The sequence below is a fragment of the Ciconia boyciana genome, chromosome 11 (genome assembly GCF_034638445.1).
Source record: "Ciconia boyciana chromosome 11, ASM3463844v1, whole genome shotgun sequence".
NCBI lineage: Eukaryota > Metazoa > Chordata > Aves > Ciconiiformes > Ciconiidae > Ciconia > Ciconia boyciana.
The window spans coordinates 22,735,677-22,761,424 of NC_132944.1; the positions used below are offsets into that span (position 1 = coordinate 22,735,677).

The 25,748-nt window shown below is 37.2% G+C and overlaps 1 protein-coding gene across 32 annotated transcripts in view; it reads right to left on the bottom strand.

The window, feature by feature from the left end:
• The window catches only part of SLMAP (sarcolemma associated protein), an 89,507-nt gene that overhangs the window by 53,732 nt on the left and 10,027 nt on the right, over positions 1–25,748 (bottom strand). The window lies entirely within an intron of this gene.

The window sequence follows — 25,748 nt, forward strand, 5'->3', positions numbered from 1 at the left end:
CTAGTTCACAGCATTAAGTTAATCTCGAGATTGCTGCATCATCAAGTACCTTTGTAAATATCTATTTGTAGAGTTAATTAAATTTTAATAGCAACTTATTGAATATGAAACTGCTTATGACACAAGACTCCTAGTCAAAACTGCTGCATCTGAGAAGAGGTTACAAGTGAGTCACCTGGCAGAAGACCAGAGTCACTGGCTGAGGCCTGATCAGCAGATGGCATGAAAGAGGGGACTGGAATGTTACTAACCAGGCAGGTGTAACTACTGAAATGAGTCACTTTCAGTAGTTCAAGATGACAGTAGTTATTACAGGAACCTGATGGGATGGTAGAAATCCCTGCCTTCCTGCACCCATAAGGAATCTCATCAAGTCCCAAAGCAAGCATAAGGCTGGGGGAGAGATGTTGCCTTCAGAGAAATGAACGTATTCCCATGTTTTTCCTATAAAAGCAATTGATGATTTTTTTCAGGATTCCATGCAAACTTTTCCATGCCTTTATTTGCCTCTATTATCACACTTCTCAAAAAACCTGATCTGTAACTCAAAGCAATAGTGTCGAGGGAAAAGGTGGGTTTAAAATGGAGCGAGAGACCAGCACTAGGGCTCTTCAGATCTTGTATTGAAAATGCCACCAAGCATGTGTACCTTATGTGCTCGTCCTGAGTAGCACAAAGCAGTGCCCCTAACCTGAGAGCTTAAGTGCCACTGGGTCCAGAAGATGGGACTCAATACAGTAATAAAGGGGAATGCCAGCACAGGAAAGCTCAGCTAGGTGTACGTAATGACAGAATGAAAAGCAGCACATGAAAGACTTTTTTCTAACAGATATGCCTTTGATCTTAAATTGAAGAAAAAGAAAATAATAATCAAATACTCCTATGTTCATCAAGATGAAGGGTAAACACAAATTATGGATAGATCAAGACATTATGGCTGCATTCACTGAATTAACAATCAGACCCACCCTACTCTAAATAATACACTATGTATTATGAAATACTCTATAATAATAGTATATAATATAGGTTTTATAACAGCTATAAGTTTAAAAGCCAATCAAATTAATTAGCTTGTTAATTTACTAATCCGAAAGTACTGAACCCTCTCATGGTTCAGTGCAGAGATGATTATTTTTTTACTTCCTGTTTGTTTTCAGTTAGCCTTCTGCACCGTTTGAAAATCCTTCTGTTACGAGAAAGTGAGTCACAAGCAAGGAGAAAGAAACATGCTTGTGCTTATTTGTTTTTCTCCCCCCTTTTCTTTCCTCTGCATATCTGCCTTTTACCCCTCCAAATTTTTGATTAATCACTGCCCCTTGTAAATACACTTCTGCAGAATCTGCAGATGGGGCACAGATGAGATAGCACAGGGAAATACAAGAGAGTGACCACAGGAAAGGAAGTGCAACAGAGCATCAGCAACATAAACCTTCCAAAATACCAGCAGACTCTCAAAATTCAAACTGCAAAAAGAAAAAAATCTGCAAACTAATGGCCATAGAAAATACACATTAATTTAATATTATTAAATTGATGTCCATTTAACTGTATGCTACTGAATTTCATTATGTAAGTTTTAGGAAAGTGACGCTCTTGAAGTCTTTACAAACAGGATTAAAATATTCTCCTCTTCCTCTATCTAGTAAAGAAAGAAGTAAAATCGGCAACACGTTAATAAGCTGATGTCTAAGTAGAAATGCACTGACCTCAAGACTTAGCAAAAAGGATTCAGTCGTCTTTAATGTAGCAATTGCTCAGCAACCCACAGCACTGGTCCCTTTCACGTAACAAATTAAAATGTTGTTTCCATACTAGTTTCCACCAGTTCAAATTATCTTAAAGGTCTATCCCTTCATCACTCTTGTATCGTTACTAAAAGTTATCTTTAGAAAACAAAATCAAGCACAAGCCCTGAAACAAACACATGTCTGCAATAACTAGTATATATGGCAGTATACTGGTATTTAATATACTAGCAAGTACGCAGTATCCTTGGTGGGTTCTCCAATTCCCAAAACAATGCCTTTTACACAACAGCTACATAGTACAGTGCCTTCTGTGAAACCAGCACCATTTGTTCTTCTCCTGCTTTCCAGCACAAACCAACAAACTTCAGCAGCAGTGCCAGCTTAAAGAGTAATTATAAATCTTTCCCTTCCCGATGCTCACTGCTGAGTTGCACCACCACCTCTTTAGTTGTACTGGCTCAAGCATTTGTTTAGTCATGGCAAACCAGTTCTGAGAGCTGATGCAAGTTATATGAGGAGGTGCTTAAGCCAGTACTGCCAGAAAAAGGGGCAGCATATACTGACCTAATTACACTTGCTTTCATAATTCACACTTCCCTTCAGATCAAACTCAAGTCCCAGCCCTGTTGTGCCTTGTATTAACAACTAGTCCAATTTCGAGCAGAGAGGATGGCTCATGAACATTCAAAACACCTCAGCTTTTGAGGACTGTTAAAGAATTATCACATCCTAAATTCAGATCACAACTATATATATATATATATATGGTTTGAGTGGTAGTTTTCCCTCTTTCTTAAAATACAAGGTAACATACAACTATTTAAGAAACTTGCTCTCCAGTATCGTAACACCTTCTCAGATAGAAAAAGAAATCCCAGCCCACATTTCCTCCTTAGTAATTTATGTTCTCATGATAGTTTGCATCCTCACTCATTTATACCCCATTAACAAACTCAGTTAACTGCAGACATCCTACCATGCTGCTTCCACAAAATTTATGGAGACATTATTCTCAAGTCAAACTTGCAGTTCATCAGTACACTCAATCCTCTCCAGTACAGTCCATCTTCTTTAGAAACTGCATCAAGGAAGCTTCAAAAAATTACAGATTTGTTTCCATGTTTTACAAGGAATTATGTATTAATTTTACAAATTTAGTATTTATCATATTTCAAGTTAATATTCAGTTTTGCAAACTGAACAAAAGAACTGCCTCTGCTTTGACCTGTGGTGTATAAAAATCTCATTCCATTTAAGTTCCATTGCTTTCTAGGTCAATAACTCAGAAGAGTACCACAACTTGCTAAATCATAGTCTACATTTCACTTTCATGCAGTCAGATAGCACTACAATTTTTCCCCCATAACAAATTCCTAATATTTCCTGATTAATGAAATAGAAAAATTCTTCCGCAGAGATCCCAGATTATAATACATTAAACTCATGCACATACAATATATGAATCCTAGCTGATATTAGGAAGTTATAAAATTGCTGTGCTCCAGAAAGACAGATTTTACCTATGAAAAGTAGGGAGACTGTTTTCTTAAAAGAAATAAAAACAAGTAACAACAACAACAAACATTCTGCTTAATGATTACTATTCTAACATCTTCCAAGAGGTAGGCTGAAGATAACTCCTTACTTAGCCTGACAAGTGAGAAAGTCATGAAGTATTTTGTTTCCCAAGCCACGTGCAGTTCTGGTATAGGACAAGACACTTCTGAAGGATCTCAGAGAAGGCAAAGGATGGGCTCAGACATGCACAGAAAATCTTGAAAAGAAAGCAGCACACTTTTTCAGTGATTTAATTACCTGGATTTAATTTTACAGTACAACACAAGGGTAGAACAAACAACTGACAAGCTTTTGTTTTAATATCTTACTATGAGACTTGCTTTTAGCACTGCTTTTTTCATCTTCATTTTGACGATATACAGCATCTCTCAATATACGGCATTATTTCACTGAGGCTCAAACTAAAAATTCAACATGAAGTTCTAGAATGAGCCTAAAATGTAGCCAAATGCAGCATCGAAAATGAACTTTTAATTAACTTGCTACTTTAACATTTTAGCTTCTCAGAACACAATTAAAATCTCAAAATATCAGCAGCGCATAATAATCACACACTCAAAAGCCAAAGATATCAGAGATCTTTCTGTTCATTACAAGGTAAAGATAGAAAGTGCTCCACATACAGGACAACAGCGGGGGGGGGGGGGGGGGGATCAATGTTTAAAGAGTAAGCTCGCTGTGAATGAGTTCTTGACTGTTTAAATAGTGTTTTTTCAAAAACTCTTATGCCTTAACTACCTCAAGTACAATACAATGAACAAAAGAACCTCAAATCTCTTCTAGGGTAGAACTGTACCAGTACTGCAGTAAGGCAGTAAATCAAGAATGGCGATCAAGAAAGACTCACGTACCATTTGCTAACACTATGTATAGCCGTCCTTTTCCATTTTAAGAGCACATTACTGCTACTCCATCTAACCCAGCTTGAAACTGCAGTTCAGGACAATTACGCTGAGAATTACAGCAAGGAAAATCACTGGAGAACTGAGACAGTTTGTCTGCAGAGATGCGAGATTCACTCCATGAAGAGGAACAAATTCTACATCTAAAAATGCAGACATAGACCACAGCATATATTTAAACATATTTCAGCCTTATTCCATAGCTGAATTAATAATTAAGTAAAAAATTAAGTAAAAAATGTAGGCCATTGCCTCTTTTACAGAAAGTCAATCATTAACATATTTTATTCATTCCATGTATTTTCACTGCCTAAACAACTAATGTAAAAGAGAATGCCAATTTCAGGACCTCCTAGTTTACCATTCTTTTCCTCATCTCTTACTTTCTGTGTGAAAGAAGTATACACAACTCCCATGTGCTTCACATCCCTGTTATACAGGCTTTGAGGCATTAGTTTAAACCAGAAAGATTTAAATTAATTTGTCAAATTCTGAACTATAGCCACTAAGGAGATAACAACTTCATTTTTGCCATGTTTACTACCACAAAGGAGCAGCAAGGCTGTCAGCTAGAGCAGTTAAGCCGTAAAATGCTGCAGTTAAGATGACAGATTCTTCCCCTACTCATGCTACAAACTAAATGATCAATCATTAAACAATTAATGCTGGCATTACAAATGCACCTCCCGAGTACTAAAGCTAATACTCAAATGCAGCAAGTAAATGAGGATCTATCTAAAAATTGGAAAATTTTCCCTAGAGTAATACTTCAGTCCAAAATTGGACTGAGTAGTACAACTGTATTTACTTGTTTCGCGCTGAATATTCTACTAGGAGGCGAAGTATATTGGCTTTGCACAATCTGAATTGTGCACAGATTTTAAAACAATACATAATGGGGTCAAACCAATACGGCCAACACTGATCACACTGCAGCCAGAACGCTTTTTCTCCCATACAATTAAAAGATCGTTTTATCTTCCTTCACTCAGTTAACACTGAGTATTTTCTCATTTTGGGAGTAGCACTTCTGCTAGCAGAGTACACTGTGCAAAGCACACTGAATTCCAGGTCGCTCCTTTGGCTGTAAGATAGAGAAGTTCAAATGCTCAATTATCTCCAGATCCAATTGATTGAGTTCCTCATTCTGGTCTGCTTAGACACATCCTAAATTCCTTTCCTCTCACTTGCCTAACTCCACCCACCTATCAAGGAAGTAGAAGTATTTGTCTCCATAAGCAAGCATAATTCACAGGGTGGGGTACATCAAGCAAAATTGCTTTTCTATTTAGTCTTCTATTTCTTAAACACATGGATCTAATAGCTCTTTGCTTGCTAAACACCAGCTCCTTCAGCTTAGAAACAAAACCAGAGCACTAACTTTTGAGTTCTTAGCAAATCTCCTTTTTAAAATGATTCTAGCTACCTGAGGCAGGCACAGGCTGTGAAACTAAAAGTGACCAGCTGTGAAGGGATTTTCCAGTCAGATTCAACAAGCCGAAGGAGTGGCAGACAGCTATTCAGGGACCATAAGTATTGAAGGTCCCCACAGAGCACAACCTGCTAGTCGTTTTCAGTAACTTCTTTGGAAAATAAACTTAACCACTTTCTCTATGCAGTAAATAAGAAAAAAGAAAAAAGTGAACCTTCATTGACATAGCACTAGACAAAAAATATTCACCCTAAATTTTCAACTGAAGATGTAAGCTTAATCTAAATCCAGCTGCTCTCATGAAAAAGGTTAAAATCCTCAACCAGGAATTCAGTGCTATCCTTCCAAACCTGCCAGTAGCTCCAAGGAGCAGGAGGGAGAGGACAGCAGTGAATGTGCACTTCTGCTGACCAAGTTGTTCCGTGTCTGTTTACACCTTGAAGTTTTGTTGACTGTACTGCCAGGACAGCCCTACTGGTTGCTCATACCTGTTGTCAAGCAAAATAAACTGTGGCAATAAAAGCAGTTTCATGCCAGCATAACTGCATCTGGGTATAAACAGAGTTCAGCCTTTTCTGGATGTCTTTGAAGTGCTGTAAAGTATTAATCCCTCTGCTGCTTCCCATGTCCTGATAGTTCAAGTGCTTTGAAGTTCACTACAGGCCCGGTCATTCAGCTTAACTTTTGGCTGAGCTAACTCAGCAGACTTTGCCTGAAAAGGACAGAGGGGCTATGATGGGGAAAGGAAGATGGGCTGGATTCACAGGGAGGAGGAGGAACCACCTTAGGTAGCTCCTCTCAGCTGTAACACCGTGATGAGCTTTCTGTGGGGAAGGCCTCTATAAAATTCCAGCCAGTTGTTACTGATTTTATCCTTCTCAAAGTTGGAAATTCCACAGCCCTGGGATACCAACTTGGTCCAGCTCACAAATTCCTGTCTTTGCCAGTTACAAGGTCTCAGAAAGATGACTTTTGGAGCGGGCATCTCCCATTCCAAGATTGGTTCCTCACCGCTTAACTCCTCTAATATCACCATAACCGCCTTTTGGGTCCCATATAGATGTAATTTTATCCTTATCTCCTCCTGCTGCAATCCACAATCTTTCAAGTTCTATCTCAATACTTTCCTGCTGAACCGCTGCTCTTATTGTCTCATCCGAAGACTGCACAATTCTGTGTAGTCTTCGAGCTTGTGTACTGGGAATCAAACCCAAGAGCCTGGTAATACCTAAACCTCCATCCTGAGTGCTGGAATACAGGACGGCATCACAAGTACTTGCTGGAAGATGTAACCATTCCTTGACGGCCACTCAAATTGCCACGTCAAGGATTTGTGGGGAGGAGGAGGAACCACCTTAGGTAGACTGGCAATGCCAAACACCGAGAGGCACCAACAGCTTAAACTGTGCACAAAACATACATTTGCCTACGACCTTGAGTTGCTCTAGTGTGTTTCTCAGTAGCAAAATGTCACCTTCCTCAACAAAACAGAGCAAACATTTCCAGGTGTGTTGTACCTGCAAACATTTCAGCACAGACCTCTCTTTTGACATACTACATTGCAACACTTATTTTAACTAGTGAGGTCTACAGATACACTTACACCTATCAGAATTTTAAATTATGGCATATTAAAAGCATTCCCAAAAAAAGAAAAACATGACAGCATGTTTGCAGAGTTAATACCATCTTCTACCTGTTGTGCCCATTAGGCAAAAGCATTTACTTTCTAAACCACTATTCAAACCCCACATTTGCTAGTAGTTGTAACTGAACTCACTGGTCTGAAGGTGAAAAGCTCAGGACTCAAGGTTACTATTAGTCAATAGCTCTATACTATTCTTCAGTATTTGCAGTTATCCACATAATCTACTTTACATCAGGAAAATTCAGAAACAGGATGTCAGACATTTACTTTAAAAGGATTTTAAAATTGTATTAGGAAGTGGTCATTATTAACAGAAAGGCTACTAAAAAGACTAATTATTTAGTTTTAGAACAAGCTATGCAGAGCTGAAAAGCATTCTATTTAAATGGTTTGGGCTATTTATTATCAAATAAAATTCTCGAGCTGTACTGTTGCATTTTTCAAAGTAATTCATATTAAAGAGATTGGCAGAAGATGGCTAAAGTTTTAAGTTTAGGACCTCAAACTGTATCACAATAGAAGTTCTCTAGTTTATAAGAAAAGCAAAAACCCATGGCCACAACTTAAAGATTGTGGATATATAGAAAAGAATGAGGATGAAGATCTCTACTGCTTATCTCCAAAAGTTTGCTCTAATTATGCACTGTTGCCCTCAACTTCAAACCATAGTCCCATACATCCCAACCACTATACCATTCAAGACTGAGGCCTTCAACTTGTATGTGGTAATGGACAAAAGAAATGAGCCAGCTGAACCCACCACCATCCTAGTTATCTGCTCCTTACCCATCACAGAAAGCAGCAAAGTTGGTTCGATGTCAGGGACAGCTGAACAACTCAGTGTGGTTTCAAAATTTCTACCATTTTCAGTTTGCTTAATTTGGTTGGTTTATAACAATGACCTGGGCTAAAATGAGCACACTTTAGAAGCTTGTTCCTAAGCCATATACTCACACCTCCAGCAGCAACAGCAGCATCCAAGAAGAGAACAGCAGACAGCAGGCTGTATTTATAATGTCAACCATCTGATTTCTGTCAATTGCTATATGTCAGAATCTTAAGACCTTAAAGTACATTTCACAACCAGAATTTGGAGATCTCTGTATTAGGAGACAGCTGCTGAAGTTGGAGTAAATTAAGAAAACCATGATGACCTGCACCACCTTTGCTTTCATAAAATACAGGTAAACAAGCTGCACTACAGTTCCTGGAACCCCCAACATCCCAATGAGGGGTACAGAACTGTACAAACATCACTAACCCACTTCCAGATTTCTTTTTTTTACTTCAGCTCTAAAAGGAACTATCAACACTCCAAACACCTAAAACAACAAAACTTCTGGAAAAAATACAGTAGTATTATGGTGATAGTAATTTATATGGAAAAAATTCTTTCATACGAGATGATCATCATAGAATGCCAACATTAAGTAACAGCTTATACTGAAAACAGTGTTTTTACTCTATGATTGTGCACTCATCCAAAACTTTGCACAAAAGGTGCCCAAGTCCTGTCTTCTTTTTGTGTTTAAAAAAAAAAACAAAACAAACCACCACACCTGGAACCAACCAACATGAATAGAAATATTATCTGAAAGGATGGTTCCCCTTGCTAACCTATTTGCCCTCACCCTCCTCTGGCATTCAACTAACCTCACAAACTCCATTTTCTAGAAACAACAATTTGTAACCTGACTTGACAGTTGTGAAGTTAACTCCTCCCAATAATCACATTCTGTAATCGCAAAATGCAGTAAAATGCCCAGTCACAGAAGTCCTGACCACCCTCAATTACGCAGTAACACCTCATTCTTCAGAATTCTGTAATAAGTACATTCACGTAGAAGATTCATGCTGAAGGATGTGACCTGAAGCAATCCTAGGCACAGTACACAATATTCATTCCTTTTACTGGATAAAGTTTTCTGTGGTAAACAGGTGTGGAATAAAGTAGTTCAAAAAGGTAAAAGTTACTCATGAGTGCTGATCTATCCGTAGATTATTCAAATCATCCAGAAATGCATTCACTGTCAAAAGGAGCAGGATGACAAGATACTCCCAAAAAAACCCAAGACAAAATGTTTTACCACAAAATGTGACAACACCATACAAAAATAGATCTCTCTCCACATCCATGTCACTAGTTTTGATGCAAAAGGCTATTTTTAAAAAGAAGAGATCTAGAGGAAGAGTTCTAATTAACAAGTAATTTGGTTTATATATAGCTGACTGACTTGCTACAGTAAGACATCTGTCACCATAGTTACTAATTATTACTCTTTAGAATACCTCTTTTACTTAACTTTTGTCCTCACAGTTCACAAGAATTCCTGAAAATCAGCCTTCTGCTACAAATGCTGGATGGTTTCAGGACAACTAGAAAAATTTTATATTTATTCTCTTCACAGCTGAATCAAAGTCTGTCCCTTCACATATGCCATGCTTCAAAACTTCCTTCTGTAAGTAAATCATAAAATAGATTAAGGACATTAACAGCCTCAGAAAAGGAGATGCAACTCCATTCTGAATATAGACGAAGCAGAAAAGTTTCCTACAAAAAAATTCCCCAACTCAGCACTAATTATACATAATTTTCTTGAGGAAAACAAACAATTACTTGAATTTTCAGCCTACATGAAAATTCTCAAGTAGAATTTTCATTCTATGCAAAATTCTCATCCTGAAGATGCTGAGAGATTTTTAAGATATATTGCTGCTTTAAGTGCTAAGCTACATTATATTAACAATAAAGTGCAATCAAGGGAAAGATTCCTGAGAAATTAATACTCACACATGGTACCAAGATGCTCAAATTGACTCATTAGAATACAAAAGCAATATAATGAAGACGCTTATTTTGTATTACTGCTGCCATAGATGACAATATCTTACACAACACAGAGGTTTTGAAAAAAATTTCCTGCTCCATATTGAATACCTGACTATTGTAAGGGACTCATAAAACCAGTAAAATCTAGATAAAAAACAGGTTTCTGGAAGGATATTGTACTTGTTGCAAATAAGTTATTCTGCTCTATTTCATTAAGGAAGCTCCGTCTCTTGTTACGCAAGACATTTATATAGCTATGTATCACTGTGATACCAGTGATTACTTTGTATAATTTACATCAACTTCTATCACCACATCAAACATTTACCCTGGGGAAAACTTACGGACAAGGTGACTTTCTGAGGTTTCTCTTAATGTTACGGTGTTCTCTCTATTAATCAATTACGGAAATATACTGCAACTTAATATGGCCTTAAAATAAAGAAAAGAAACAAAACACCTTAATAGGCCATTGCCCAGAAATCCAGGCTTCTTCAGGATAATCACTTCAGATAATAACTTCTAAGTGCAAAATATTGCTGAAATACTCATCAATCCTGATGCCCTTACATGAATACTTTCCTCCCAAACTAGACTGAAAGCTAAATACTATTGGATACTGTAATAAATTTAATGAGTTTAGCAACATGACATACTCAAAATTTGCAAAACCGAAAGTAAACAGTATCTTGAAGTGTACAAAGTCCCAAAGACTGTGTTTGTAGGATTCATGTATCCAGATTAAAAAAATAATTATGAGCTCTGTAAAGAGCAGGTTCCCATATATAACTCCAATTTCTCTTCAAATGTATGTTCCTAAAGGTTGGCAATTTATCATTGCAATTTACTCTTACCTCCAAGTGGTGAAAGCACCTGTACTAAAATTCTGCACTAGGGAAAAGTGATAAGAATATTTAGAGAACTGAGATTTTTATTCTTAAATTCATGATCAAGAAGGAGTGGTTAAACTTGGCAGTTACGTTCTTTGACCAACTTTATAAAGTGCAAGGTCAAAATAAACTGTGGTCTTGTCTCCGACTACAGCAATGAAAAGTACAACATAAAAAGGGAGATTTGTCATGTTTGGACATAGCTTTGCCCTAATTTAAGACCAGAGGTAAGGCATAAATCTCTCCTGGTCTTTAAATTTTGAGAGACTAAGCTTACCAAAACCTTGCATAAATAAAAAATAAACCCAAAGATCTACAACACCTACTAAAATAAACACTAAATTGTTTTAGTGGGAAAGCATTGGAGAATATGCAGAATTGACAGAAAAAGCAGAAGACAAATGAAAAACAAATGTTTAAAAAAAAGGAAATCTTGAAATACTATCAGGATCTGGCACAGTAAATATTTAGAACGAAAAATCCAACACTAACACTATCCACTGTTTAAGCTTCCTCAAAAATTTTGAATTAACGAGATCACTAAGTGATTAGCAAAAAATTAACTAAAATGGAAATTTTCCTGAAGAAATTTGCATTACTAAACTTCTATCAGCAAACAACTACATTTTTCATTTGCAAGCAAACTGGAGAAAAACCACAATAGAAGCCAAAATTACCAGGTACTCCACCAGGTGAACAGCCAAAAGAGGTCTACGTATATGAAAGCAAAAAGCAGGAGGCAGCTCGTTAGTCTATCAGGAAGCTCCCACTCTCAACCATGGTCCCAGCCATTTCAAGGCAGGTGCAGGACGGGAAAAGCTGTGTAACGATCCGGCTGCACACTGCTAAGTTTCTCCAATTAGTTAATCATTACATCAAAGCTCCTCTACTCCTCGCAAAGAAGAATCCCTTCTCACGTGTTCACTTTTCAACTGTGTAGAGAATAAAGGGAGAAGTTGTTGAAACTATTTCAACCTTTTCTCATTTCTGCTCCTTCCACATAAGGTACTGTGTTTACCTACTATCATTAACTCCATACTACTGCTGTTTTATGACAGAGAAAACTCCCAGTGATCACACATTCGGATACAGAAAAAAACCACCATCAGATTTCACAAACTGCTCCAAATGCAATAGTGGTTTGGTATCGTCACAATAACACTACATAAAAACCCTAAAAATACCCTGAAAAAATCTATGGAGAAGTTGTCTCCCCTCCTTTTAGCAAGGGACACATTCCATGTGAAAGGACTTTTCTAATGCGACTACAGTATTATTTTTTTAAAACAAACGTCTGCAGCAGGTCTGGTTAATTCATCTCTCCTTTGCACAAAGCAAAGATTTCTTGCTTGCTGACATCATCTGCTCCTGAACTATTTATTAACAGATGACAGGTGTCACAAGGAAAATGTTCAGCACATTTCTCAGCTGCAGTTAAAATGACCGTACTGAGGGTAAGCTTGATGTTATGGTCATATAAATTCAGTGCAGCCAATAAAGATGCAGAAGTACAAGTCCTAACTCAAAAGAACTGCCTAAGTACAAATGACACTGTACTAATTTTAATCATGTCAAACTAGATATTTTTGTAACAAGTCCAAACCACAAATACTACCAAAATACAGCGTAGTGAGAGTTCACTGCACACTTCCTCATACTGAAAACAAGGGGTCACCAGAGCAATATGCTCCTCCATGTTTTTCGGAAGACTTCTCCGCATCAAGTAAGAACCAAACCTTTTTTTAAAAAAATACTAAATTTAATTTATTTTCATTCTGTGTTTTGAACTTCAGCATTCCATACAGAGAGCAAATGCAATTAACTAGAAACCAAACACCGTCAGAGAAGGGTGCGGCTCCACCCGAAGGTGGAAAATTCATTTTCCAGCACAGAGGAGAAATTTGACAATTGGGAGTTTAATATTTGTACTCAAGGCATTGCCAAGCCATACCTCCAACAAAGTGAGAGCAAAAATAGTCTGGGAGGAGGCTGTGTTTATTTGCAACTCATTCTTGAGTCAAGACTTTCAAAGCAAGCAGTAATTGAATGCTGGTATTCATGAACAAAGGCAGATTATTCCAGTGTTCCTTTGAGATCAACAATTTTACAATAAAAAAGAGGAGGTTTTTTTAAGCTTAAGGAAAGAAATACCTATAGCATGCATCCACATACTGAGATGGGTCTGCCAACAATGTGAGAGATTGTATGAGCTGATTTATGATAGGTGATCTTAGAGAATATTAGTCAGCCATTTCTTTAGCTGTGTCCTACTGGCTTCAGAACGAGGGGAAGGTGCTGCGGCCTTCTCACCGGTTCAGAACATCAGAACAAACCCAGCAGACACAGAGGAACGGGCAGAGTGCAGATAAGATGTTCAAGGATATGGTAATTACAATTTCACACACAGTGACTCATGATTCATATCCATCTTAGTCGAGGGCAAAAATCACGTATATGGTACCTTGGGTTTACAGATTAAAAGGTTTGCTAATGTGGCAAAAACTTGTCATGGTAATTACTCCAGTATAGCTTTCCATATAGACAAAAGTATTTTGATGTCTTTTTTCTAGCTATTTTCCATCATCTCCACAAAGTCATCAGGGACATTACACTGATAGCACTGTGCCCATGAATTTTATTCTTCAGACAAGCTAAAAAAACCCCAAACCTGAATGCCTTTTAGAATATCTTTGTCAATAAAAAAAGTACTTAGAACACATGACAAGGGTCCATGACCAATCTGCCAGTGGGCACAAGGAGCAGGGGCAAGGGAATTGCAAAGTACTGCTGGCAATCTCACGCCCTTTCAGCTGTAAAGCCTGAGAGTAGTCATCCACACCTCTCAGAAATACATTACCAAGTCTTGCAATTTTTTTTTTTACTAAATGTGTCATATTTCCCTCTAAAAGATGGAAAACATTTTTCAAAGTACAAAAAGAACCTCCTTCTAACACCAGTGTTCTAGACTGTCAGTCTAAGAAGAAATATCCTCCATTATAAATCTTATAAAGGGAAATTGATGTTTTAATTCTTTAAACAGCCATCAAGTCATTTTCCAAATGGCAGATCCTTCCACGTACGAAAACCAGAGACTCCTCCAACCATCTACATGCAGATTTCAGGTCACACTGTCCAATTGACAAAACACAATATAACATTTTTCTTACCAAGATGATACGCATTTTTAATGGCTAGAAACATACAGTGAAATTTTCCACAGCTCACCTCCTAAAAGCAGCGATGTGAAGTTACTGATACTATGTATATTGAATCACTCAAGTCATTCTGTGTACTTCAGTATCATCATCAGAAAAGTTATTTCCATCACTCCCCTGCTTTTATTTTTTTTTAAACAAAGCAGTTAGGATAAGCTTGATAGTTTTCTATTCCAAATTGATTTAATTTAAAAAAAGGAGGGGGGACGAGAGGAAGAGAGAGAGGGAGAGATGACAGAAGTACAGATAGATTCAATCCTGAAAAGCATACGCAAAATTATAGAAAGATTACTAGTCCCTCTGACTACCAAGCTTTTCCATGCAGCTACGAATTCAGGGACCTTGTCCCGCTCAACATAGAAAGCTGGTGTATTGTTCGCCCATGAATGAAGGGTCATCAACTGATTTTTCTCATTAACTCAGTTGTGATGCTTTGAACTAGACAAAAAAGGGGCAGTTCTGCAGAAAATATGAAGCAAAAAAATCATTCCGCCTACCAAGAATCAGAAAAGAGCCAATTAACGTAGGTGGCCTGAAGGACTTGAATACGTTTTTTGTAAACATCCACTCACCTGAAAGTCAAATCCAAAGCCTCATCAAAAGGTTACAAGTGCCACTATATTCTTCCCATGCAGTAGCCAAAGGCACATCCCCAAACATTGCAACCAGCACACCAATAAGATGCTAAAGTTAATCTCATAAGATTAGGAAAAAAAAATTATACAATAAATCCATCAAGATTTTTTTTTTTATTTCCCTCGTAATAATTATGGGTGCTATTCCCTGCTATCATATTATGTAATAGCATATTATGTTTTCTCTGTACAATCCTGGTGTCGTTCAGTTGTCATGGAAGTAGCATGCCATTCCACAGACCAGGGAACGCATTGCTGCTGTAAAAAACACAACACACCTAATCACTGGCAAGCAAGAATCATTGAATCCCTTCCTGAAGCATGAGAATGCCTTTTCTTTTTATTATTTAAACCTGAGCTGCAACCACTAGAGGGCAACACAATTATACACACTCTCGCCCAGATCTGGTAAAGCAAACCAATAAAAAAAAGTACATACCAGAAACTACAGTTGAAGACTGTTTGTATTATGAAGGTGGGATTTTTTTAATACTGAAATTTCCATTAATTATAGCACGTATACTGTGGGTTGTCTGAACTATTAATTCCATCTTTACAGTCTAGACCCTCAAACACAAGCTACTTTTAAGCTATGACATCCACATTAACAATTCTCCTACTTCTTGGATTTTAAAATTAGGTTTCTCGGCTTCAGTGTTCCTGCTACTGAAATTATGCAAGTTACTAAAATTCTACCCAGAATAAGCAAGCATGTGTAAAAATCAGAATGCTGTCAAAGCCTTTTCACATTAAATATAGAAATTGAACTTCCTAATCAATGGTAAAAAATATCTAGCTAGAAATTGGCCATATGCTGCAAAAGAACTGGAATTAACATGCAAATTTTTTCCATGTCTAATCAGCAGTTCAAAAATATTGCTGTTCTGGGAACAGTTAGGCTTTTTCTTTACAAAAGTAGTACTTTCTTGAAATGTATTCTTGACATTTAACATATTAAGTTCTGCTACAATTCATTATCTAGGCTCTTAGAAGAACAAAAGAGAAAGTCCAGAAACTAAAGCAAACCAGGAGAATGAGTCATTTACTAAAAGAACAAGAACAAATACAACTGGCAGAAGGATATGCGCTGGTAACTCAAAGCAAAACCATTTAAAGAATTATTTCAAAATCTACAGTCCCAACAGAACATGGAAGAAAGCTCAGCAAGCTTGGTCTCTCCAGTCATTAAAAGTGATTATGACATTTAATAAGAGTGGCAAGGCACTAGTACTGTGCATTAAATCAGTCCCATCTACGCTCACCCATCTACTCTATGAAAAAACAAAATCCGTACTGTGTATCACCAAAACAGATGAACCCTCAAATTAAGTTCACATAAAATTGAAACTACGCTCCCAGTACAAACACAGCCTTCCCACAAAAAACATGTTTGCTGTTAAGTAATGAGCTTTGACATACCAAGAGGTTTGTCATCCAAGCTTAAATTTAATATAGCTGTAGACAAGACTATACTTTGATTAAAGAAAAATCAGCGAGACTTTTATGCTACCTATAATTAGTCTAGTATTAGTATGAAGTTTTTAATAAACTTTAATTAGGATTAGATGCTATCCATAGCTTGTTTCAAAGCAAAATAGGTTGGGCCACTGGGAATTGGCAGCATTAAGAGCAACACAGTTAAATACAAGTTCAAGAGAAACATGTGTGTCCCCATTGCTTCTTTCCTCTCAACTTTTTTGGAAAATAGTTTTCTTCTACAGCCAACTAGTATACTGAGGTCCTATGCAAATACCAGGCATATCAAACCCTACAGATGATGCAGGTTAACAGAATGCTTCATTGGATTATTACAGCTTTGCATTATTTCAACCCTGTCATTAAAAAAAAAAAAACACACCAAATTTGTGACACTTTTGCTAGAACAATTTTAAAGAAGTGTTTACCACTCAGAACCAGGAAAAACACTTCAAAATCTGCCCAGCCAGTCTTAAAACAATTAAGATGTTATTGTTATAATAAAAACAGAATACAAAATGTATATATAGATCAATAACAGCTCTCCTGATTGCTTATACACCGATCCATGCGAATATCCACTGAAGCTACATAATCTAGCACATACAGGTAACAAGTAAAGGGTAACACCCTCTCTTACATGAAAGCACCTTTTCACACTGCTCCTGTTAGTAGGTAGGAATTAGTCTGTCTACCATGGACTTCAAAAGGAAGCAAGTCCTTCTCCTACTTGATCTTAAAATTACCTCCTTCCTCTGTTGCCACCTGACAGCAGCTCCTAGGGGCTGAAGAAGCAGCTGTATTTTAGATATTCTTAAATGAGACTCTGCAGCAGTTCCTGGAAAGTAATTACACACAACCTCAGTCTTTACATATCTCTTGGCTCTACTGGATAGTACATTCCTCGACAGTACTCAGTATCTCCCATCTAAGTTTTCAGGGAAGTGTCAGGAGTCAGCTCTCTGCTTTCTTCTCTATGTATTTCAACTATTTTTCATCCTAACAAGTTCCTTCTTTTGCAGCAGGTCTATCCTGTGGAGCAGTAACGTTTCACAGCACACCCAACTGCAGGAAAGACATACTATGCAGTGCCCACAGCTGTTCTACTCTCCCCAACATCTGCTTTAAGAGTTGCACCACAGCACATCCCCAGCTTCCGCCCTGCTTATATGCTCTGGTTTCTTTTGGAAAAGAAAAAAACTGGACAGCGGAGGAACTGAGTGTAGACTGGTCCCCTCCCATCACACAACTGCAACAAGTGCAAAGCACATAGCGACTAGAAGCACACCACAGAATATCCTATACTATAGTTTTGACCTTCAACGGAAGATACCTTAAAAACAAAGGGATGCTGCATTTCTGGACATGAACACAAATACATCATTTAATTCTTAATAAGTTCTCATGGGACAAACAAACTGTATTTTTACTATATTTGTTTATTCCATGGCTTGCTTTTCTGTCTCTTAAAATTAGGTCCAAGTCAGATAAAATAAGCATGTTCTGTTAACCAGGGTCCCTCACTCACTTTGTTAAACTGCACTTCTCACACTTAATTCAAAGCTGGACAACTTGAGCAGCTTACCTACCTACTGACTGCACAAACTGGATGGCCTGACAACTTCCAGACTCAGCAGTTGAATGTCTCTAGACTTCCAATACCATCCACTCAACCAGCACCGAGAACTAACTCAAAGCATGACACACTTCATCAACCACCACCCAGCAGCGTTCGCCTTCTGTTTCTCAACAGTTCTATAACCTCAGTGTTTCTTAATAGGCACATCAGGAACACTGATGTTTTCTTCACTTCCCTTTGAAAGGTTTAGCTTGAAAATTTAAATACCAGAAACAGTAAACTAGTAAACAGAAATGCGTAAACCACATCAATAGTTCAGAGTAACAAAGTAGAGGAGAAAAATCCCAAGACAACTCAGACATATTATTTTGAAAGAAAAATGGTAGGCATTTCAAACCAACTGCACTTAACCCTTTATTCCTAACTATTCTACCAATACCTAAATGATTTTGTGTAAACTAATTTACAACCATAAATTGTTACAATTTTAGAAAGTCCTTCTGGATTTTATTAGTCATTCATATATGCAGTAACCAATGCGCAAATTATTAATCCAGTTTTCACTTACTGCTTTAAGAGAAGACTATAATCATTTACACAAAGCAAGTCACTCAACAGTAATATTCTATGATAAGTTACAATAGAAGTATTCTTGCACTGGGCCTTATGATAGAATGCAACACATTTACTTCTTTGTCAGTTAGACAATAATCATTACAAAACTTCACTCAGGAACAACTATCACCTTTTATTCTTTCATTCCCCTCTTTCTAAAGGTTTACCAACTGTGTGTGATTTACTAACATTTTTCTCTCCAACCCAGAAAGAAGTGTGCCCGCGGTGAGTCAATCACCTGGAACCTCAATACCACTTAAACTGCAATAGATTACTCCTTATCTTCTCTCAGATTTATATGCAGCCATAATTTCAACTGAAAATTCAATGCATATTAGAAGAATTCAGTCCCTAAACTATTCCAAGAAGAAAAAAACACAGAAATAATATTAAAAAAAACACACAAAAACCCCCAAAATAACAACAACAAAACCACAAAGAGAAACTCACCAACTTGATTCAACCAAATAATGAATTTAAAAGAAAGCTTCTAAGACTGCTCATTTTGGAAAGCACAAAATTTCTTTCCAAGCAATACTTAATCCTCCTTATATTAAGTCACTCTGCAAATACGTAACTATCAGAGCAAATAAAGACTTTTCACTTAAGTGACCATACTTTTACTACTCACACTTTACCCGAATCCTTTTTCATTCACTTCAGATACTGTATTACAGAGAAGTTCAAATTGTTAGCTGATAAAAACCATAATTTACTGTGATAGAGTCTCAGAAAAAAAACAATTACCATTGATTTTTAAGGAAAACTACTGGAACTTTCACATCCTGCAGATATGAAGAGTAACCACTGTGTCAGTTCAAGGATACAAACATTCATCTCTACTTAGTATCGACTACAATGCAAACTGAATTACTATATTTCTTCATGAAGCAACACGTTCAAAACGACATTAAGTATGAAATAAACTATTTTAGCTGTGACAGAACCATGGAAATGAGCATAAGTAGTTCCATGCTGCTATTTAAAACATAAACCAAAACCACTGAAGCAAACACCAACATCCAATGCTCTCATTAGCGAGTCAAGAGATTAAATTATTTTCCCTAAAATCTTTCATGGAAGATGACCTATCTTCCACCTGTACAAGTAGTTCAATGAAAAAAATCTGTTTGATCAAGAAATATTTATTTTGCTCTAAATTAAGCTTATTACAACCGCCATTTCTGCATTGCTCATAATGATGGCTCTTTTTAACGTTAGGAATATTTTGATAGAACTTAAGAAATTAAGCTGAGAAAAATATGCATTTTTAAAAATGAAACATTCAAATAGCAGACTTAACATAGAAAATTTTCAAGGAAAAGCTTTGTTACCTTAAATGATAATTTTAATCTTTACGATGATTTTTTTCAACAGCACAGAACTCTGCTCTTCAAGCACCTATGCTTAATGGTACAAGTAAATTTAAAAAGGAGAAGTGGTAATACATGTTTCCTGTTGGTTTTTCTTTTTTTTTAAAAGAACAACTTGCAATCTAAAGTGTGTAATCGTGACTTCAATTGTTCTTAAGTTTCAATATTCCCTTTTGCATCACTTCATCCACTTGCAACATCCATCATCTTGTCTCCATCCCGTCCTCGTAAAATTTCCAATACAATCAAACTCCATGGTACCTTTGCTGCTCAGTGCTCTTTTCACCTGATTCTTTATCCCTAATACTGAGAAGTGATTTGTGCCTCAGTGCTGATATGAAGCTCACCTCTACAGTTCTCCAACCTGACTGTACAGACCTGCTTCCTGCCCCCCACAGTACCTAAGCACCTGCAGACCACCTTTCGATATGGCTAGCAGGCTCAAATCAGAGAAAGTGACTTCAAGAACTGGTTGCTTATATTTAGAAGGAATGAGACACAGAACCAGAAAAGTTTATTCCAGCCTCTCATCTCACTCCTCTTTGCCCTAATTTCCCTCTCTCCAGCCCCTAAAATCACTTAGGTCTGGCTGCCTCAACACCACATGACACTTACCTTGAACCCACCTGGACAAAAGAGCAGAGGAATGGAAGGCACAGCTGAGATGGGATGCCACCACAGACTGCTGGGAATCTCTTTCTTACTTTGCAGAAAGGGGCAGTAGTAAGAGGAAGGTGGCAGCTAGAATAATGACTTTCAGGAAGACAGCCTTATAAACTCCAATGGGGAAGTGGTGCTCAAAAACAGACAGGGTAGATAACGTAGCTCTGCATGAAAGCTTGGAATTCTTTTCCTCTCAGTGAGTGGAAAGAAGACAGGACCAACAGTATAGAGCATAGATAAGGGACCTGAAGTCTAAGGTCTAGCTGTTTTAAGAGTGGCCCAAGCGTGAGAATTAGCATGCGGAGGATAGGATGGGTGAAGGACCAGTTACGCAGAAGGGCTCATCTGACATTTGAGAACCGGTTTGGGAAAATTCTGCGCACCCACAACCTTTTCTGCTACAGATTTGTTCCCATTTCTTCAGTTTTGTCATATACCTTGCTAAGAACCAGTATTTTGCAGAACATCTTATTTTTTACCTTCTCAGTGGAAAAAATAAAGGGAAACTTAATTCCACCACCTGCAGTACTGTATTTTCCAATGGTAATATACACACATTACAAATAAAAGGAAGTTACTACCCAAAAATCCATAAAGAAACATAACGCAAAGAGAGGCACTAGCTGCTACGTAGGCTTTAGGTCTCAAGAGGATTAGATAAATAAAACAAGGAACACTACTCTGATGCTGCGGTTCATCATGCTTTTTTGCTGCCTACTCCATTTCATTCTTCCTGTTAACTTACTAGACTACTGCCCTAACGCTGGCAAGAGCATCTTGTTCTAAATCAGTGTTATCACCCACACTTTCAGAAATGTGTAGGTTCATTGACCTTAGATTTTCTAAAAGGTATTTTCACTGGACAATGCAGAACAAGTTGACAAGATTTTGTTTCATACTATTTGCTTTAGTTGTTTTGTCAAGGGAACTAGAAAGCACAGAGGAACACAGAAATCTATATTGAAAAAAGTACCTTTTGAGTTGGAACGAAATCCTGTAGAAGAGTAGAACTGGCAATGAACAAGCATGATTCCTCTCTGAATTGCACCACTGAGTTTTGCAGAAAGTAACAAAGACTCCATATTCCGCTACAGTTTTCATAATGCAATTTCTCATTAGCATTGTGGGAAGACGCAAGACACAGAAGCTTCCTGCTATGGGACATTTTTAACAGTTTTACCCAAGCGTAACATCAACATGTCTGAAAAAAACTGTTAATACTGTATTTTATAAAGAACAGTCATCCATGTCTATTTTCCAGAACTTGAAGCTGTAATACTTGGAAAAAAAAAACCTCAAGTATTTAAATTAGAATGTTTTCAAAACTTCTACATTTGGCTTAAACACTATTAGCATGTTAAACAAATATGTTAATTATTCTACTTCACACATTTAAATGATAATACCCTTACTATGCCTCAAGTGTAGACAAGCATCTCAGTGCTTTACACTTTAAACAAGCTGCACTTTGACTGACTGTACTACTTCTGCTTATGTAAAATAAATATACAAGACATTCCTCCCATCATAATTCTTCTTCATGCAAGGTCATACAGTTCTTTCTAAAGGCTTGTTTATCAAAGCAGATAAACTTTCTCCAACCTCTTTTAAGATGCCAGCAAAGCAAGCTCATATTTCAAAGGCTACATTAAGAAAATAAGCCTTAGTACAGCTAATACTCTTTAAATTGCTCAAAAATACAATGCATCAGGAAAATAAGGAGCACATCTCTGCCAACCTATGTCCACTGAGCACACGCATTGAGTGATCTCTCATCCATTAAATATAACCAGTTTTAAAATACAAATGCAAGTTGGCTGTGTCTGTAAATGCAATACTTCAGTTCTAAGAAAAAACATTTTCTGGCTGTATATAATCACAGATTCTCCTCCTAAAATGGACCCTACCGTAAAAGCTTCTTACTCTAATACAATTCCCTGATAAAACACAGTTTACTGTTTTGTTAGTAAATGCTAATAGTACAGCCCCCAAACGGGTTATGCTGTCATATTACTAACTCTAATCAACAGCATGGGACTCGGATACGTAATACCTACCTGTATACACACTTACAGCTACAGAATAAACCAGAGTACTTAGTGTTTGCCATGGACATGAACATGCACACATAGGCAGCTACTGATGCACCAAGTCACTTGTTAAGCCACTGAATCTTTATCAGCTGTAAGAATGCTTAGTTCCTGCGTGGTCCAGGAACAGAAATTTCAAATTAAAAAATTCAACAGTTTTTTTTGGTCAAAAAAAATTCAGATGCAAATGCCTCAATTCTGGGATGTCAGTTGTTTCATTTCCTTTTCTTCTTTTTAATATGCCATCAAGCATATTAAAATTCATGACACAATTTGTCATGTTTTATTCCAGCTTAAGAAAAGGCAAAAGACATTCAGATCACCAGATACTTATTCTATAATTGCAAAGTAGCTTGTAGTTTTAGCACTAATGGAGAAGCCACAGTTGCGTCGTGTCTCAGCAAGCAGCTTTAACCCTGGTGGTATCAAAAAAGGTCTCCTTATTACTAACAAAAATGACCTCATTAAACACCACCAGGCAAGAGCTCCCTTTTGAATGCAGATAATAGACCTCTCAATTTTAGATCACTAAAATATTATACAAATTACCAACTTCGAGCACTGCCAACGATTATCAGCACTTTCATGTAGCGCAGCTAGGAATTGGTCCACAACTACAACTGCCCCTGAAAAAGAATACTTGGGACACCTCAGCATGAGTGCAGCAGTCGAATAAAATTACTACCTTTTCCAAATGTCCACAAGTATAAGCAAGCACTTACTATTTCTTAAATCCTTCTATTGTCTGAAAACTTTTGCTCTGGATAGAAAAGAATAGTTTCCACTGAGCTTTGCTCACCTGTATAAAAACTGTCTAAAGCAATATTTAAAGCAGAACTACATAACATACTTTCTAGACTTACTGGAAGGCATGAAACCAGCGAGCAGATCCAGTCACTGATATAGTGTTACAAGATTACAGGTACCCTAACATTAGACTCAAAACTACATCTTCATAAATAAAAGGTTTCTAAAGGATACTACAAAGCAATTATTTTTAAAAATCTTTTGGAAATACAAAACTGCAATTATAAAGGAAGATGTGTACAGCAAGTTTAAACTATAAAACACATCAAAGAGAGTGCAAGTTACAGATCTCAAAAGAAAGACTAGTCATCAAGATCCTTTAATATTAGTTTATAAAACTTACGTCATCATCTAAAATTCATCCAGCAACACCTACCCTGGGAAGGCTCAACAGAAAGCTATGTGGGAAAGGGAAGAAGAAAACTGAGCACATTTTCATTTGATCAACCAGGGGAGACCAGAAAAACCCACCTATCTGCACATCTGCATACAAAATTGTTCAACTGCAGGCACATTTACACCAGGCTGCCAAGCAGGCAAAATCCCTGAACAGGATGACCTAAGAGCCCACAGGAATGCAATCTGGATGTCCCAGAATGGCTCAAGGAAAGGAGGACAGCCATGCTGGTGTAGTGTTTTGCCAAACTAACCCTTCCCAAGCCCACTTCTAGAACATGGGGTCAGAGCAAGTCAACCGACAGCCAAAATGTAGATCTGCATTAAATTTATCAGGACGCAATGTTCTGCAATAGGATGTATGTATAACTTGTACTGATTTCAGTAGGTGACGTAGCCTGTGCACACGGATTCCAAAACAAAAAATTATTTTTGAAAGTTGTCCATGTATGTCAATGCAAAGCACTCATTTAAGTACAAAAAACACCAAAAGCATTTTCCCTTCTGTTTACATGAAAATTAAAAGTTACCCAAACACAGCATACATACTTTTAACTTTCTAATTAAGTCAGATTCATAAATTTAACTGAAAATCAGGATGCTGCCATGGGTAAAGAGCATTCAAATAGACTTAGAATACCCACATGCCTTTCTATGTTATAGGTAACATATTATTAATATAACAGCAGTCTATCAGTTCTTCCTTTAATTATATAAGAAGGCTTCTGTTCATAAACCAAATCATTGGCTTATAGTCACAGACAATATTTATATACCTACCAAAAGCCCTGCTTAAACAGCACAACCAGTAGCTTTACCTAACGTCAACTAGTTACACAGATTGCAAAAACAAATATGCCCATTCTATGACAATTTGTATTCCTGGCTTTCTCTGACAACTGCTGGAATATGCAGTCTAGGAAAAGTTCTCGAAGAGGAAGACTGAAAAAAATAATTTCCCCTTTGAGTTCTTAAAAAGGAAGTAGTGGTTGAGAGTTGTAAGTGAAAGGGTTGTATTATTTCCACCCTTATGGAACTAGGGGTGGAACCAGGAACATTCTTGTACCTTTCCATTTAGTCCTTCTTTTCCTCCAGGTAAATTTTAAGAGGATTTCTATCTGACACATTTTGGTGGGAATTCTAAGTTACGCTATAAAATAAGTACTCCAGGTATTTCATAATACTAAATTACATATATATATATATACACGCACACGCTGAAAGTTCAGGACATAACTTAAGACAATAGCAACACAAGCTAGCCTACCTAGCAAATATGCCTGATCCTAGCCTCAGAAGCTTATTTGTTGGTAGGGATTAATTTTGTACCCAAAATTCTATCCCAAGTCCACAAGCAACCTAAACTCATTAGACCTGCTGTGGAGCAGAGGATAGGACTGGATGACCTCCAGAGGTCCATACCAACCTAACTTATCCTCTGACAGTACATCCATGTCATCAGATTTGGCTGTCCTTGTTCATAGTATTGTAACTTCCCCTAAATACCACCCTAACTATACATAATGACTTTACAGTTCTGAAATCCATAGGAACAAAGGAAATTTCATCAAACTTATACTTTGTCCCTTAATAATATGTGATTATATTGACTCCACATAGCCTTAAAAATCCTCTGGCATTCAGCAAGAGGAATCCCTGTAATGATAGCAAGAAAACAACAAGGAGTTGCAATTACCTACCGAGATCAAAGACCTGAAAAAATAGTTGGGCTGCAGAATGGATTCTTTCACAACCAGATACAAAAAAAACAAGCTTTTTTTTAAATAACAAAATTAAAAACATGAAGAATTACAAATAATTAATTATGCCTCCCAAAAGCCTTCAGATTCTTCAAGCACTTGGAAACA